This window comes from Sturnus vulgaris, chromosome 5, assembly GCF_052056855.1.
Source record: "Sturnus vulgaris isolate bStuVul1 chromosome 5, bStuVul1.hap1, whole genome shotgun sequence".
Classification (NCBI taxonomy): domain Eukaryota; kingdom Metazoa; phylum Chordata; class Aves; order Passeriformes; family Sturnidae; genus Sturnus; species Sturnus vulgaris.
Window position 1 is genome coordinate 21,661,157 of NC_142247.1, and position 19,038 is coordinate 21,680,194.

General features: G+C 32.7%; 1 protein-coding gene across 9 annotated transcripts in view; it reads right to left on the reverse strand.

The window, feature by feature from the left end:
- Positions 1-19,038, reverse strand: part of MGAT4C (MGAT4 family member C) — a 314,940-nt gene that overhangs the window by 151,158 nt on the left and 144,744 nt on the right. For 8 of the 9 annotated variants that reach the window (XM_088165020.1, XM_088165022.1, XM_088165026.1 and 5 more), the window contains one exon: positions 12,422-12,500. The gene's annotated coding sequence lies outside the window, so the exon portion shown is untranslated. Of the gene's footprint in view, positions 1-1,090; positions 1,215-12,421; positions 12,501-19,038 lie in introns of all 9 variants that reach the window. The other variant, XM_088165032.1, reaches the window with a different exon arrangement.

Consider the following 19,038-nt stretch of genomic DNA (forward strand, 5'->3'; position numbering starts at 1 on the left):
TAATGAAATTAGGGTTGATATGCCCCAAATTTTTGTTACAGTTAAATTTAATGGTCAGCTGAGGAGGAACTTTTAATGTTTAGCAGTCCATTTTCATTTGTCCTTCTTAATGCTTCTCTATAAAATATTTCTTCACTTTTATTTTTTCTCTGTATTATGTTATTCTCTTGCTGAGTGTTTTTGTAAAGACAATAGGAGATCAAGACTACTTTAAATAATTAGAGAGAGGCATGATCAGGCTTAGAATACTACGAAATATACTCTTTCATATGAAAATTAAATGCTATCAACTTAAGTGAAGTTAGAATTATCCCTGTTTGAAAAAATTCATTTGTCATGAGAAAATGAATACTAAGGGGGGAGGGCACAAATTGCATTGTGAAATGTAACTTCAGACATGAACACATCTCAGTAATGAATAATAGATACACATAGAATACCATTTATTTCTACAACTTCAGAACAACTATGGAACAATATGAATTCACACAAGAGAGGTTCAAAAAAATCAAAAGCAGACATGCACACACCCTGTTTAATTCATGTTCCTTCCAACAATGTCACATTTGCCACAAATTATGTAGCCATAATATACAGGTAATTTTTCCTTCGCTCCATTGGACAACATGTGTAAAAGAATCTTACCTCCCTGTCAGGAGGCATAATCGTAAATATCTCCATGAATCAAAATTATTGTCACACTTAAGAGTGCTGATCAGGGTCACTCTGCAGTACTTTCAGCTCTAAGTTGCATGTGCACTATAAGATTCAATGCAAGATATTTCACAGCAAATAATGAGGAAAAATTGGTTTCTCAATTGTAAATTAGAATCTGGGGGGTCCTCTAATGCTTATGGATGTCTTGCTTATAATAATTCATAAACTTCAGTACCTTAAGAGGAAAAGCATTTTCCAGAGTGGGTAGTATTTGTTCAAAGTCTTTGTGAGAGTACTACTGTCCATCATGCTATTTCCATTAACCTTTTTCATGAACAGGTATCCAAAAAATGGTGATGAATTTTTTAGGTATGCTAAATATTATCAGATGGTTTAAGTAGATACTGTTAAGGAAGAAGCTACAAATACTCACAACAGCATCTTGTCTTCCACTCACTGAATGTCAGCTGTGATCTCTGAGTTGAACCACGAGCCATCAAGTGCCAGTATCAGTATTTCAATACTGAAAGGTACTGCACTCTGGTAAAGCACAGCTCCTGCCAAGCCAATAGCAATTGGGATTTACTTCAAGAGACTATCTTTACTTGTCTTGCAGCTTTCTTCGTTGTCTTAAGAAAATTAAATTGAAACTGATGGGATTATCAATGAGTCCAAAGATTTTTGTTTAATCCCTTTCAGTTGATGACCAGTCTATTGTAATAGCCCTGAATGTAGGGCAACATAAACAGAGTGCTTGGGTCTCTTTCTCACTAAACTGCTTATGAGTTGGGTAGAAATGCATATCTTAAACTGTTCCTTGTCCTCCTTTCCAATAGATTAGAGAGTGTCGATTCAGGCAATTGCTCATCTACCACCAGAGACCTTTGCTCTGTGATTCTCCTTTGAATGGTTCTGCAATGTGTATGTGGTGCAACAAGGAAGGAGAGACAAAAAAGAAATAGATAGTTGTGTAAGCAAAGATGTGAACCAGGCTGTTGCAGCATTTTTTTAGACTCAGATGTCTTGATTTACAGATGCATTGCTGAGAGCAAGTGTTTGGTTGAGAGCAATGGTTTCTACAATTATAATAGATAAGAGAATTTTATTACAAGAACATTGAGACAAACTTTTAGATGGATAGATAGGGATTGATTTCATTATTATTAACTTATACCCACTTACATATCCATTACTCTTACTGGCTTTAGTAAAAATTTTCCTTTCCTATCTCATTTTAGCTTTGTAAAATTTCTGCAAGTCTCATGATAAACAAAATAAATTTCTTTAAATGGGCAGTAATCACGTCCATTTATTTTTTTCTAAATCCTTTAGCAATCTGCTATATAACTTAGATGAGGGCATGCAACGCAGAAATTGCTGTGTCACCTATTCATTTTAAAAAGGAATAAGCTCTTAATATGAGATCTATATTTAGTGAGTACTTCCCTGATTGTTTTTTAGGTAGAAGAATCAGACATTTTCATTGTAATCTAGACTTCAAGTCCTGCCAGCATTACTGTAATTTATTTTATAGTAAGAAGCCAACCTCTTGAAACAAACTTCCAGGAAAGCATTAATTTGAAGAATTATTGTCAGTAGCACTGTGTGTTAGAGACATATCAATATTACAATAAGCTAGAGATGGATAAGAATTTGATTTGTTTCAGTAATGAGAATTAGTAATTTGGAAAGTGTACAATAGATGATAAGTAGGGAGGAACAACTACTTAGGGAGCTACTTATTAGCTAAGAACGGCTTTGACACAAAATCAAAACATTCACAGCACATTTGCACGTTTCCTGTAAAAATGTTCATTTAATCACTCAGTCCACAGCCAGTGAGACTTGAGGCACATCGGGCTCCCTGCTGAAGTGTGAGTGCTTTGCTCACACATAGTGGCCAAATAGTCACTAATAGAAGAGGCCTGCAGCAGCCTGGGAAGAAGTTACACAGAAGTCTGTGTCTGTATCCATAATCATAGTGGCACAACAATAAATTACTGGTTTTTACTGACTATATACATAATCACATCAGAGGAGATATTTTATGTAGCATAATGAATGATACAGAACTCTACTCAAGTGTTAGCCAAATCACTAGAAATGCAATTTATTTCCAAAGTATATTTGCTTATTAACAGGCACCTGTCATACAGAATGGAAATGCAAAATAACACAGAATTAGTACATTATAAAAAATGTTCATCACACAAAGAATACACATATCAAAATGTATTAGTAGTTCACATCATCTACGCATTAATGTAATGTTTCCTCCCTGTATTATTTGGATTATTCCTTGTGGCATTTTGCATTGTCAAGCAGTGTGTTCTATGTCCAAAATACTGTTGTTAATTTTAGTAATCTACATAGATATCTGCAGTGCCTGTACTGAAAATGACTCCCTGGAGAAGACAGTGTTTATCAGTGATGATAAAAGATGGGACAACACTATATATATCACTGGTTTGGCAATAAGCATAGTATAGAATTTGCATACCAATGACTTTTAATATTTGCTTATCTTTCATGCAGGGCTTGTGTTATCAAATTGATATATGCTTTGGATTTTTTTTTTTTCCTAAAGTTTTCTTCTAGGGTTTCAACAACTTTATTTGAAATTTTTTATATACCATCTTTATGATCACCTCCATGAACTGTACATATATATATATATATATATATATACATATATATATATATACATATATATATATATATATACACACTCAGCTTAGTGACCTGTAAGTATGAGTCACTCAGTAAATATATCCAGATGATACAAGCAATGAGGTTGCTTCATTTAAAAAAAATAATATATATTTTATATAGCTGGCTATATATAATTATTTTAATAAATTTAAAAAAAAATCACTATTCCTCTAAAACACATTAAAAATATTACAACCTAAATTTAAATTGAAAAAAACCTTATAGCTTGAATCCATAATTATTTGTTTTATAGGAGGGTGTCTACTGACAGTAAACTTCGTGAATCAGGTAGGTAGAAAGCAAAATTCTTAATTTTGATAATTTAAAAAGTAATTACAAGATTAATATCTATTGGACATTGATTACTAGGCACTTTTACCTCTTAAAATATATTTCGGGATTAGAGCACTTCAAAATCCCTAAATTTTGGGGCATATTCATCTTTACAAGAAGTCTTTTTTGAATTAACATGAAATTTGAAGTCAACAGCACATTCATTAACTCACTATTTTGCCCATCAAGACAGCTAAAATTTATCTCATGGCAGCTTCCAAAAATATTTAGACATCTAAATATAGTGATGCATTAATTTTGATAGGCAAATGTCAATATCTCTTTAAATTAAGAGGTATTTCTGAAAGTACATTCTGACTTTATTTATGAGGTTCTCTTCTAGTAAGTTGTACACTTGCCTAGTTGGAATAGAGATCTAAATCAGACAATAAGTATGTGCTACCACCTTGAACAGTTAGGACTTGATTAAAGAACAGTAAACCAAGAACTGGAATGAATAGTTGTTTTAACAACTATTTCTTGGTGACCTTTTGGGAAACCTGTGGTTTTTAGTATATTCCTAGGTGTATGATCTGGAAAAGGTATTAAACAATGACATATATATGATTATATAGGAATTATTTAGAAAGGTTAAAGCTGACAGCAAATAGTTGCAGAAGTGTTTTATGATGTTCAGTAACTGAACCATAAAATGGCAGAAGAAATTGAGTATAATCAGTGTAAAGAAAAAATTATGGAAAAAGGTCTATTTGTGCATATATATGAAAATGTGTTCTAAACTAAAGTCTTAGGAAAAGCATTAGGGTTATTGCATTTGAAGTTATGAAACAGTTCCTAGCAGCAATCAAAATTGTGAGCTATTAGAGAAGAGGAAAAAAAAAATTACAAGAAAACTATAAAGCATTACTACAATGCTTCACAATTGTGTAATTCCTATGTATCTTGAATTCTGAAGATCTTTCAGGTGTCCCCAGCTAAAAGAAAAAAAGTATAAGTAATAAAGAAGTATGAAAAGACTTGTGTATAAAGAGATATTAAATAAACTGGAATTCTTTCATTGGAAAAACAAATTACTGTAGAAGAATATATAATTGTAATAGAAAGTGCCATTCATTATTTCCCACAATATTAAGCCCCAAAATAAGTATTCAAGAACTATTCTTGAACTAACTGAAATTTGGGGTTTTTTTTACTGTGCAAATGACTTGCAAAACGTATTGGCAACATGCTGTGCCAATATAACTGTTGTTGTAGTTATTAAGTGATATCAAACAGAAGGATGTAGAGACAAATTCCAGTTCAGAAGGTATTAAACTACAGGATGTCACTAGCTATGAGGTTAAACTGAGCGAAGCATTAATTTATTCTTGCATCCACAATTAGCCACTGTCTACCACAAGATCTTGAAGTAGAAGTCTTTTATCTCGCCCATTATCGTTGCTTTTATGATCATTTCACAGTCTGATCCTTTCTCGAAGTTAAGCATTTGACTTGTGCATTTTTGATACGGGCCTGTGCATGAGTAAAATTAATGAACTGAAACCTAGTAAATTTGGATGGCTCTATGTGCAGACGTGTAAAGAACTTGTATCTTGTTTTAGCTATTATTAATTGGATGATAATCCTTAACAGTCATAGTGCTATAGATGGTGATAGAGATGAGAGTGAAAGACAAGACCCACATAAAGGTTCAGCAAAATCCTTCCCTTTGACATGTAGTTACAATCTGAGTACAAAATCTTGATTTTCTTAATATATGCCATTCAAAAATTGCATACATTGTGGTGCTAAGTACTGTATCCTGGTTTACATTTTAAGATCAACACAAAGCTGAACACATTGAGCTATGAGAAATTCAAATTCGTAGAAGTGGTAGAATTTTTTTCCTAAAATTTGCAGAAGAGTGACAAGGTACAGCTTCAGAATTTCCTGTGATTCCATTCAAAGAATTCCTGCATGTTTGAAATATGTTTCAGCCTGTGTAGCTGAGAAAGTTAAACGAGTACAGACTCAGGTATTCCACAAGAATAGGGAGAAGTAAGACCTAAAGGATTGCTATGGCAATATTTATTCCATCAGTGAAGAGTTGTTGCCTGATGTGTATTTCAGGCATTGGACTAGTTTGCCTTGAAAGACTGAGCAATACTTGGACATACTGTTTATTACAGAGAATACTATTTTATGGTTTAAAACAAATATATACATTAAAAGCATATATATTAAAAGTACTCTAATTTACAATACTATTGCAGTCACATTTCTCTTGGAAACCCGTCTTTGCATGTTCATCAAAACCATGCATTCTGGAGGAAACAACAGCAACAGGTGCTAAAAAAAATTAAAATGCTTGCTATGTCTTTATCTTCTCAACTCCTTTTAGCAGGAATTTTAACATGTCACCTTCCTTTTCACTCCTTGTGCATAAGGGATTCTGAAATTGAATTTTATATTATCTCACAGTATTTATCTTACTGTTATTAAATCTGGTTGAAGAGGTAAAAGAGTATAATGTTTTGGTTTTTGTTAAAGCTAAAGAACAAAAAAATTATGCTTATGTTATTACATTTTTGTGGGCCAATCTAATTCATATATCTTCCCCAGATTGAAGAACACTAAATAGTTGTAGCCTATTGCACCTTGTTCTTCTTCACATGCTGATCTGCTAACAGAAAGTAGGCGTCATGTATAATGAATAAATCTTGTGTGGGACTCTTTTCCTATGAACAGCCCAAGACAGAATTTGATAGAAATAAATCATTCATCCACAATAATATAAGCTCCTGATTCCCAAGGACCTGATCCAGACAAATCAGTAGACGAGTATTTCCTCCAGCAGCACAGAAGAGAATGATTGTCGTGGTCCTTTTATAAGTAGTGGTGAATGAAAATATCTGTTCAGTGAACAGATCTGTCATATGACTTCTGGGGTTGACATCAGATCTGTAAAGCTAAATTTTATCAAAAGTTGTAGTTTAAAGAATTTTGTACATGTCCAAATTATTAATTCTTCTCACATCTGCCTTTGTAACACAGATTTAAAAATTTCCCTAAATAGAAATATGTAAAACTTCATTTTGGTTTAATAAATTTTACTTCCGATTTCCTTTGTTACATGTGGACTTTGAGATGCAGCCAGTGCCGCAGACAAGACAAGTACTTTTCAAAAAACCTTTAGAGTCTTAAGAAGATTTCTGTGTTTCGATTTACATAGAGCAGCAATAGAACGAACAGTGGCATATAAGTATAGATCAGTTATTTACCAATATACTACAGAATAATTATGCATACAACAATTCAGAATATTTTTATAATGTAACTTCAAGTTTAAAAAAAAAAGAAATGCTCTTAACTACTGTCATTGAAAGATCACAGAGTCACAGAATAATATAATTTGAAGACAACTACATGGTTATAAGTCGTGCAAAGATAGCACTGAGTTGAGATATATGTACATAATGGTTGAATTCAATGATCTTGGAGGTTTTTTCCAATCTTAATGATTATTAAACATTAATTCTGGCATTCACAGTAGCCCATTAGATATTGATAATTTTTTTCTGGATCAAAATTCCCTGTTACAAGACACTGCAAGTTTTGTGCTTTTTATTTATTATGTGTCTTCAACACATCCATAGCCTGTCACCTAGAGATGTGTATTGCACTGTGCTGTTTGCATTAAGAGTGTCTCCAAGAGTTAATAATTAATGGATTCAGGCACAAACATTTTCTGCAGTTTTTACCTTATGCCCAGACTGTCCAGTTTTCTGCCAATTTTCAAAAAGTTCACACACCAAAAAGAAAATCAATATGGTCTAAGATGCTAAATACAATAATCCTTATTTAGAGAGATATATGGAATAAATATATTCTTCAATGGCCTGTGAAAAACACAGATTTTACTTATTAGAGTCTTTACTTATTGCACACCTGAAAAGTCAATATAAAAGTACTGGACATATAGAATACTTCAGAGAATTCTTAAAATCCTCTAAAGTTTGCACAGCATATCTTTGTCTATAAAAATCCTGATTTTCAGATCAAACAGAAGGCAGAAATTTTTTTAAGCTGCCTTTATTGTCACGTCAAAACCCTCATCTCCAAGGCCTTGAATATGAACTAGTCATTTTGTAATTAAATCTTATAGGATACAGAAGTGATACTCGTTAAAGAAAAGGCATTTTGTAGTCTGCAATCTTATTTTCAACTAGCAAGATGACACAAAAGTCACAGTTCACAGAAGTTTTATGTCTGTTATTTCATGCTGGAATAATGCTGCACAAACCAATTAGCCAGTAAAATAGTGTCAGGGTATACTTAGAGAAAAAATGAATCTGGCGAAATACCTCTGACTTTCTAATATTTATAATGACCTGTATATTACTGAGACAATATTCTTACATTTGAAGGGTTAGTGTTCTGGAGTGCTAAGAAATAAATGTCATAAGGCTCTTCGACTATATATAATTAATAGAGGATGGTGTAGCTACCATCTCACAAATAATATTTTTCTTATAGTTAGAAACAATAGCCACAGTTCTAGAAAAACCAAAGCTGAAAAAGAACCAGTAAAAGTAAAGACAAAAACCATGACAGCATAAGTCTTTAAGTTAATTCATCCATTGAGAGGAAATAGAGTGCAATAAATGAGACAACACAAAAAGTTTTTCAGGCAGTTGAATTGAGGCAGCAATGTACTGAGGGTAGAAAGAAGGTTTTTCATAACCATGAATGCTTGCATGGTTTCGTGCTTTTTTTTTTTTTTTTTTTTTTTTTTTTTTTTTTTTTTTTTTTTTTTTTGTTTGGTTGGTTTTGTTTGTTTTTTGTTTGTTTGTTTTTTAGTTGGTTGGTTTGGTTTGATTTTTTTTAGAGGGGGGTTGTTTAGTTTGGTTTTTGGGGGTTTTTGTTTGTTTATTGGATTCTTTTTGTTTGAAAGACAAGTCATTTGGGAATACCATGGAAAAATGCAGGAAAATAAGAAAAGAAGAAGATTAAAAGAGTAATGAAAGATTTGAAGGTAGGTGAATTTACTGCCTTAAATTTAGCACAAAGTTCTGACTCCCAGAAAACTTTTTTCATCAGATTCTTGTAGGTTTCCAGGTAACTAAGATATACATAAACTTTAATAGAGCAGTGATGAATGTTTGTAAAGCACAACTATTATTCAAATCAATGAATAAGAATGCAACTGGATTCTCAGAAAGCCACAAATTCCTGCAAGATCTACTAAAAAGAAGTTATAATATTGATACATTTTTGCAAAAGTAAATTATAATATCAAAATTTTTCAAAATATTATAAATATTTTATAATATTAATATTTTCAAAATATTTTAATATTTTCAAAAATTATAAAACTAAATAAAATGTGTAGGAAACTGACACATGACAAACATTTGTCCTGTGACTAAATGACTTTTTTGAGAGTTGTGAAGCTCTTCATATTGCTGCATCCCTGTAAGCAATCTCAGTATCTCTGAGTATGAATGGAAAAAGATATTTTACCATAGATCCTGACTACTAGCTCCTCTTTTCAAGTCGTTGTGGAGGACATTTTCAGTCCAAATCTGAGAATAAACCTCATTTGGATATTCATATTCTCTCAGTCTAATCATGACAAGGAACTTACTTTAGACTTTTATCAAAATATCAACATATTTGCATGACAATTTCTAATCATATTCTGCTACTATAGAGCAGTGGCATCTTTTCCCCTATTAAATATTTGATATTGTTTTAATTGGCTGACCGTTTCAGTTTCACATTACAAAAAAAAAGTTGGTTTTTTTTTTAGCTATTCAGAAAAGACAGCCAAGTATATCAATTAATATTAAAGAAGTTTTACAGCTGGATATATATGTCCTTTTCAACAGAAGCCAACAAAAAAGTTGCAAAACTGAAAGAAAAATTAAAGCAGTTTTCAACTATAGAATTATGGAGTAGGAATTTGTACTCTATTCAGCAGGACGGTAATATCATCATGCCTTTCTTTTCGTTAAAAAAAATTAAAATATCAGGCTTAAAGAAATTAGAAAATGGAAATATTGCTGTGAAATTACCAGACAGCCCATCTTTCTGGTCACTTATGGAGCACAAGAAGAAAATGGAAATTAGTTCAATGAAACATTAATTTCTACAATTAGGACTGAAATTGTAATTTCCAAAACTACTACTGATGTTCCAAAGCACTCAGAAAATCATGCACATGTTTTTGCTTAAATAGTAATGTAGTTAGAACACATTAACTCCCTTTGCCTTGTGCCTAGTTTCCTTTACTTCTCATGCAGTACATAATGAACATAACTAGGATAAGAAAATTTTAAAAAACCAAACCATAAATGAAAGAGAAGCATTGAAATAATATCTGTGATATGTAGGTGACATATCCCAGATTAAAAATGCAATAAGAAATGTGAAGCACAAATATTTTCAGCTAAAACCGAAAATCACTATGAATCACTGTGCAGAGATTTTTTAATATTCAGTAAGTTTATAATCTTTAGCATTACACGCTCAAATGTCAACTAAGAATGTATAATATCTCTAAAGGAGAAAAATGTTGGCTTTTCATGCAACTCGGTTTCTGGTTCAGTATTTGAAACTCATGCTTGACTTGCAAATGTTTAACTCGATTCAGTTTTGTGTTCTTGAAAAAGAATTATGAATTTAACAATTTAAAAATAATTATGTCCCTATAAATGCATTTAAATTCTCTATTTGCCATCTGTACTTATTAGATAGACACAAGATTGAAGTTCCTAGTTTAACTTATAGATTTTTCATTTAAATGCTGTGAATTATTAATTATTGATTGAATAATCTGTCTTTCATAAGAGCTTTATAATTACTGATATAAAAAATATAATTTAACAGTGGAAGTGATGAGGAAGGAATAATTCTTAATCCTTGCAGTGTAAGGTTTTTTATTAGGTCTACAATATACTGTTCTTTTAAAGTGGAAAGAAACGAATTCCATTTTGTTTGTGCATCATTCCTGTATAGGTCATGCACGTATTTTGCACCTATAAAGACTGAAATTAAAGAATAAAAAGAAAAAACAGAAAAGAGAGGAAAAACCCCAAAACAAAACCAAAACCACAAATACTGATCTTATTTTATGTTTTGCTTCTCCTTTACTGCATTAATTTCATATCCTAAGTTGGGAAATGGAAGTAAAAGAAAGTATCTTTCTGATACCTACACTAGGAGAAAAAAGTAATTTGCAACAAAAATGTTTTGAGTCAATGTAACTTTTATTCATTGAAAACATGCTGACTGACATTTAGGAAAAATGCATTATTTTCAATTTAAAAGATTAATCACTTTCAGGGAACAGGACTTCAGGAAGATTTTAGAACAGACCTAGGCTTGAATAAGTCTGCACCAAAAAGAGCAGATTTATCTCTGTTGTTCTATAGCACATCCTCTTGACCCCAAAAAGAAGGTCTAGTGACAAAGCAAGAAATTGAGTCTATCTTTAATATATAGTAATTGCAACAAAAAGCTTTGCTAGCAGACACTGAATAATTCATTAGGAATCTTGACACAACAATTAGTGTCTGTTCAGTGGCTGCAGAGGTAGAATTAAACTATCCCTTGAATGACTTTTACCTATCTACATGATATTAAATAAAAATCAGCTTTTCCAGAATTATATTAGGAGAGATAATCTGATGTAAAATCTCCTGAATAGTCGGAGATTTCAGACGCCAAGTTCTTGATAGAAACAGCCTGTCTGAATCAAGCATGTTCCACCCAGTAACATGGTTCTGATGACCCCTGAATGTGACCTCCTCCCAGTGGAAAGCAATTTAATGCTCTACTGCACATAGAACAGTATATATGAATACTAGGGGATGGAAAAAAAAGCCCAAACAGATTAATTACTGACAGGGACATTTGAATATGACTGCTTCTTAGTCACTTGTCTGTAGCCAGGCAAGATTGTTTCACCTCAGTTAAAAGATAGGGACACATGGCAGGCTGCCTCTGCAAGTTCTCATCAGGCTAACTGCCTCCATTGTCCATTAGAGGAAAAATCTCACTATTATTTAAGGAAATGTGACAGCAATGGAGGTGAAGTTGTGGCAGGAAATTCATCAGTGCATTACAAAGCTTTTTTCATTCTACAACTTTCACCAGCCTCTTTCCACTCTTATCTGACAGCTCAAATACCTCAGGGTTGTGGTCATAGTAAAGGTCAGGAATTTAACAGCAGGACTGTAAAACAGATTCTTTCAGGGGGAGGAGCTGCCATACACAAAAAAGTTTACTGAGCACAAGACAATGAAATGAGAGCTCATATCTTAAAAAAACCCCAAAAAACTAGCTAGTTACCATTACTTCTGAAAAAAACATTAAGAACCTTAAAAATTATTTAGAACTTTTACATACTCTCTGAAACCTAATAAAACAAAGGAATATGAAAATGTCTCTTATAAATATTGGAAAGCCGCATTTATGTTGGGAGCAATTGTAAACATGCATAAATAATAAGTAGTCCGTGTTAGGAAAAAAAAACATGTCAGTTGCAAACTATTAATTTAAAATGTTGTTAATGTATCGCTTAAGTCATATACAAATGTGTGTTTTACTAAAGACTAATTTACTTCAGCATGATGCTTAATTAAATAAGAACTTGTAAAGGTGCACTTCTTTTAATAAAAAAAATTGAAATGTTACAATGGTTGAGTTTAAAGCTAAGAAGTTTGCTATGTCTTTATTTGTAATCAGTGGTAGCAATAAGGTGAATTTGAATTACCTGTTACAATGTCCAGTAGTACTCTTATCAGGTCAAAGAACAGATTGGCTGTCTGATTAAAAAGCCAGGATGCAAATTCCTGTTAAAACGAAGACAAAACAGAATCTCAACTTCCTATTCTGTCAAATATTAATTTTGAAACATACATATATTCAGTGTGTGCAAGGAATAAAGGAATTGAGTGAGTATGAAACAGTTTCTGTATGCACATTCATTCAGATATGAATTTGACAATAGACCCAAATACCTATTGTCAATAACTGGTCCTTATCATAATACACACAAGCAGCTCACCCAGTAAAAATTGTTAGGCTCAAGCACCAATGGTTTTAGGTATATGTTTAGTTATACCAACATTTTTCCTTCTCCAGATTTTATTTTAAAACATATGATTCAAACAAGACTCAACTGACCTTAGAGAGATAAATAGTTTTTATTTTTAAACTCATTTTTATAGGATTAATTTTTACAAACAATCCCCACCCATATAGATATGTATCAAATATATTGCTTGATGAGATAAATAACATTACATTTAGAGACCTGGGATTCTTCTGATTTCCATTTTAGATTTCATACATGTATTCAAGTCTGGGAGAGAGATTTAAATTGGGAAGCTTGGATGAAAAACAATGTATTTTTTTTTGAACATACAGCCGTGTTGTTCGGTATTGTTATGACTGGTATTAAGGAGACCATCTAGGGAAGTATATGCCATTATTCTATCTATTCTACATTCAGAACACAATAATAATAATTGTAAACTATTAATAATTATTTTTAAATTTGAAATATTTTCATAAGCTATTTCAGGCAAAATGGTCATTTTTTCAGAGAGAAACAGAATTAATTTATCCTGAAATTTATTAGCAAGAATTGTTGTCTACTGCATTGTCTGCCAAATTTGTTACCTTAATTTTATGTGTATATACTTCAATATCTGTACAATCTAAATAGAACTCCTGGATAACTTAAAAACAGCTTAACTAGACTGACCTTTACTGTTAGAATTTGCTGAAAAAATTCTTAACAACAAATTAGGTGCCTCAGACTCTACAGTCACTGATAGCACTATGCAGATCGATTAGGCCTATGTAGTTGTAAAACTTCTTAAAAATGCATGCTGCTTTCAGTGAGTTTATCTCATCTGCGATATCTTACAAGAATTTTTTCACCTTTTTAATTTATGAGGAGCTGATCCTTTCTAAGAAGTACTTGAATAAAACATGTTTATAATACATGTTCAAAAATTCCTGAAAATGTATTTCAGATATTTCAATATTCTCAAATGTAAAAATTCATCATGTACCTTGATTACCCTTGAATTTCATGAATCTGTTTTCACAGTGGATGTTTTAGGCTAAGTAGCCTAAAATGTATTTAAAGACAGACAGACTATCAATTTTTATATTTATAGTTAATTTTTTATACAGATGCATGCAGATATTTATATGTTCCTTTAAAAGATTTTATTCTGCCAAATAAGTCATATAACACATCTTTTTACATTATAGACAAGATCCTTAGTTCTATGCCAAGAAATATTTTGGGAGTACTCCACACTAATATAAGCAGGATATTTTCCTGCAAATATTATACATTACATACATTTCAGTATCTATTAATAGCTCTACTTCTGTTTTTCTATCTTTATATTTTTGTAAGTAGAAACATAGTTATATATGTACCTAATTTCAACAGGATGTGAAGGAAACAAGGGAATATTATTCCTCTCATTTTCCTGTCATCATTAACATGGCTCTGGCACACAGTTTCCTCATCTGCAGTATATGCACACTCACCTCACTCACTGAAATACTATTACATGCTTTGGAGATGTCTGATGCTCATCTCTTTGGACACCACTACATAATTATGTAGATTACACTGATATGCCCTAATCACTCCTATACGTGATCAAGGGAGAACAGATAGTATGCAGCATCACTGGCACAAGAACTTGAATATTTACCCTTAAATCTTGGGTTACCAGAAGAGAAGAAAGCAATGAACAAGACACTTTTCTCAAAAGTAGTCAGCAAAAGGGAAACAATGCCAAGCAACAAACTGAGAATCAAGGAAGGCTCTCTTGGAAAGAGCACATGATGGAAAAGGCAGAGAGAGGAGAGCTGGCATGGACCCTCATCCCCTGACAACCTCCAGCATGAATGCAAGGAGAACTGAATTTCACATCCTGAAGATAACAATTTCTGATATCTTATATTAATGACACTATGAATTATCCTTCTAATATAGCCACCAAAAGAAAAAGCACAATTTTAAATGTAACAAATTAAATGCCTGCAATTCTCATCAGTTCCAGTGAAGGGAAAATATACCTAAACCTGTAAAACTATGAATGTATTACTTAATTTCTGTTTGAGCACTCCTACGTCATAGGGTAACATTTACAGGTTGTAGAGCAGTATAATTTCAAGGACAGAAAGTGTTTCTTTTCTTAAAAAAAAAAACAAAAACATAGACAGAAGTATTTACAATATTGTGCTCTTGTGATTAATACTGAAAGCATGGCTAACTGTAGTACATACTCTAGAAAAGATTAATTCAAACTTAAAATTCAGTTAAGAAACATTCAGATCAAAATTATGACATAAAGAATAAATCATCATTAAAGTGACAACAAATAAGATATAATGAGATAATTCTCCAGTGATTTTAACATGTCCAATACACTGCAATAAAAATAAGCCTCAATTATCTGAAGACCTACTATTTGTGGTGAAACTTTGACACTCTTTGAAGAAGCTTTAGTACAATTTTCAGAATAAATTAAAGATGACAGAGTCATAAAATACATAAGCTCTGGCAATTTGTTAGAGGAATAACAATTTTTTTATAATTGTCAAATCTTTACCTATATTTGTGGCAATACCATCAATCATAAAGGTCCAGTTTGGTATATTTACACATGAATAGTACCTGTTATCAGAGTTATTTTGCATTTTCTAAAAGTTGCTAAAGATTAATTTCGGATAAGGGTTGTAAGAAACATGTATAACACTATATAAACCTAGATGAAATCTAACTGATAAATTTAAAGTATTGCAGGAAGTTACATAACCCTCTGCCTATCAGGGCTTCATTCCTTATACAGGAATAAGATTTTATCTTTTTCTTAAAAAGAAAAACAATTTTATAATTGAAAAACATAAGAAAAAACTAAAACAGAAACAAACATATCCCTGAAAATATAATTCTAGGGTTAAAAGGAACTGAACTAGATTCTGTGGTTTTGGAAAAATACAGTAGTAAGAAGTATTTTATTATTTACTTTGGGGGAAAAAAAAGCCAACATACTTGATTAATTTTTTTTCAGAGATAAATATGGTTACCATGTTAAGAAAACTTTATAAACTGATAATCCCTGGCTGCCTGTTGGTGAACACTCTCGTTATGATACATGTCGTAGGAGTTAGCACGTGAAACTTTTCTTAATATCAGCTAAACTGCTGCTCATACTCAGGTTTCAAGGGTCTGAATCTTATGGACAGCATACTAGAAGGTTGTGGTAACAGATTAAATTTAAGCTTTTTGATTATGTTATTCAAATGTTCTGATGATGTGTGTCAGGGAATAAGAACAACACAAAATTATGTGCATTTATACATAAGAAACATTACTGTCCTCTGTCTTTCATGCCCTTGTAAGTATCTTGTATGATCTTAAAAGTGCTGAAAGAGGTCAGAAAGAGGTCTTGAAGGTATGGAGAAGCATAACCAGATTTCTCATTCATGTGAGTTCTAATATGAACTTAAAACATCTCAATTTCAAGGTTCAAAAAATAGATCAAGACATCAAAATAAAAAGCAGCAAAGAGGTAAATCACATAAATTTTACTCTCTCTCAAGAAAAGTATTCTGCTCTTATAATATAAGAAAGATGTTTCATCTTCAGATAAAGTTGTAAGGTCAGCTTATTGTCACATCATTTTTTTATTCTTGCACATCGGAATATAAGATTGGGAAGAATGACAGAAGAATAGGGTTTCTCACACAGGAAATTAGATAAAAGCCTTCCTCCCCGATTTCATTGTTGGAATTTGAAAGACGTAGAGCAGAACAATAGACTGTCATTTTTATAAAAATCATTGTTCAAAGCAAGATTGGTCTAATCAGTGTAAGCAAATTGCAAGAAACCTGGTAGTCTTAAAAAGACGAGAAATTACTTCTGTCTGAAGATCATGAGTGGGTGATCAAGCTAACTGTACTTAGCACAGTTCTTTCTTGAACTATCTGTAAAAAAATTGCATAATTTGCTTTGATGCAATGCTCTAACAATCAAATAACTAAAAATATTTTTCTTGACTATTTTAAATAATAATTTATTAAAAACATCAAAAACACCTCAATGTTTCACTAATATCAGTGACCACACAGGAAGTTGCAACCCATATGTACTCCAACATTCATGATTATGCAGTGATTGTATTTAATATTATGTAAAATATAGGTTATGTAGTGTCTCCCCAAAGGTTTAAAACACAATTCTGGTACTGTGTCTATTTTCATAAGTAGTGGGATGATTACAAGTGAATTAGCAGGTCAAGGCAATGGAGACCCTAGAGTTAAACTGTGGTACATGGCATTATAGTTAGTTTGGCCATCTGGACTAAGTGTAGTCCATGCTGAAGTTGCACAAGGGCCAGCAGCTCTCTCTGGGCTGGGGGCAGACAGGGAATGGGGCAAGTTCTGGCAGACAGAGCCAGACCTGCTTCCCCAGACAGGAACAGGGCATCCAGCAGGCACTGTGGCAGCCTGAGCCCCAGGACTGGGCAGCTCCAAATAGAGAATGAGGATTTGACCTGGTGAGGGGAACCAATGGCTCACAAAACCCTGGAGGAGCTTAATTCTCCCCAAATGGTGGACTCGGGCTGAAGACAGGTCAGGACAGCTTGGACCAATACAAAACGCTTTCTCACAACTACAGAAAAAAATACACTTGAACCTTTGGTAAGCCCAACAGAGAGAACCTGGCAAGGAAAGAAGCAAGGGAAAAACATACCAAAAAAACCCCCCAAACAAACAAACAAACAAACAAACAAACTAAAGGGGTTCAGCAAGAAGATACAGTAACAAAAGATAAGGCAAGGACAGGAAATTACGTCAAGATGAGAAAAAAAAAAATTCTGTGGACAGCAAAGGAATGAGATGTAAAACCAGAGGGCTGGTGACTGACAAATTAGTTTTGGCTTCATATAGAGTATTTTGAACATGATGATGTTTCTCAAAGCTTTCTTTTTCTATGAGTGCTTTGCAAGCACTGATGCAAGCTGCACAACCCCAGTATTTTGGATGTTCCTGTCTGCACTACATGAAAAAAGAGGGTGTGCTGCTGGAGTGGGTTTTCCAGATAATTTTACTCTGAAAACAATTTTGCTTTGACTTGGCAGTCAAAACCAAACACGTTAAATGAGAAGGCTGAGATGGGTTGTTTCAGAAGTACACTACTGCTCCAGACTAAAATGATAATGAAGATTGATCTTCTGTCAAGTATAAATGTGGGGAAAACAAGAACTAGTACTAGACAAACAGTCTCATCAACATAACTTTCCCCTGCATTTCTGTTGTAGGGCTGTCCCTAGAGAAACTATGGACTCTTCATCTTCTAAGAGCATGGAACTTCCATGCTGCATTTAAAGAGTGGCAACAGATACTGGCTCAAACTCATGAAACTTGGAGAGCACAAAAAAAACATATTCAAGATCAGCCCTTAAGGTCTTTTCAGATACCATAGAACTAGATCATTTAAGTTCAGAATGAGATGAATGCAAAAGGGCATAAATTATCTCAAATACGTTAAAGAAGAAATAATTGATTAACCAGATAGGAAAGTTGCAAAATTGACATTAAAAATGCAGTAACTTTAAAATAAACTAACTTAATGAGATATAGTTTCTATTCTTTCTACTCCCCACTTTTGCTACTATTCTGTTTTATGTCAGCAGTATATTATTTATGAATTTGCATTATGAGCAGCATACACAGTTCTATTGCCACAGAAAATAATGACGAAAAATTACTGTTTCTCTTTCCCTACCTTTTCTTTCCACTTTCTGTTAACAGAGCAAGAATCTACCAGGATGGTAATTTTAAAAAATAACACTTAGTAAAACCAGAACCACAAAGCTATAAACGTAGCACTTATAGAACTACAGACAGTTTTCTTTTAGTGAATCAGTATGAAAAAAGCCCACTACTGTATGCTTTATATCATTTCAGGAAAATATGTAGCTAGCTGAATGTAAGACACTTTCCTTTCCCTGAAGAAAATGGGGCAGCTATCTAAGGAAGTAGAGACATACCACTCCTTTGCAGTAAATTAAATTTTTTGACCTCAACAAAACAAGACCCTAAGCAGATATATACATTCTTATAAAAATTAAGGGAAATTTCATAAATAATAAAGACAGTATGGCTTTTTGAATGTCATTCCCATAATTCTTTCAGAGAAATTATACCTTGAAAATTCATACATTGACTACTGAAAATTTCTGAGGTTAATTTACTTGAGTTTCTCTCTGAAAACTTTCTCTTCTGCTCCTCTGCCCAACAGTTAAGTGTATGTGGGGACAAAGTGGTTGAAAATGGAAGATTAGC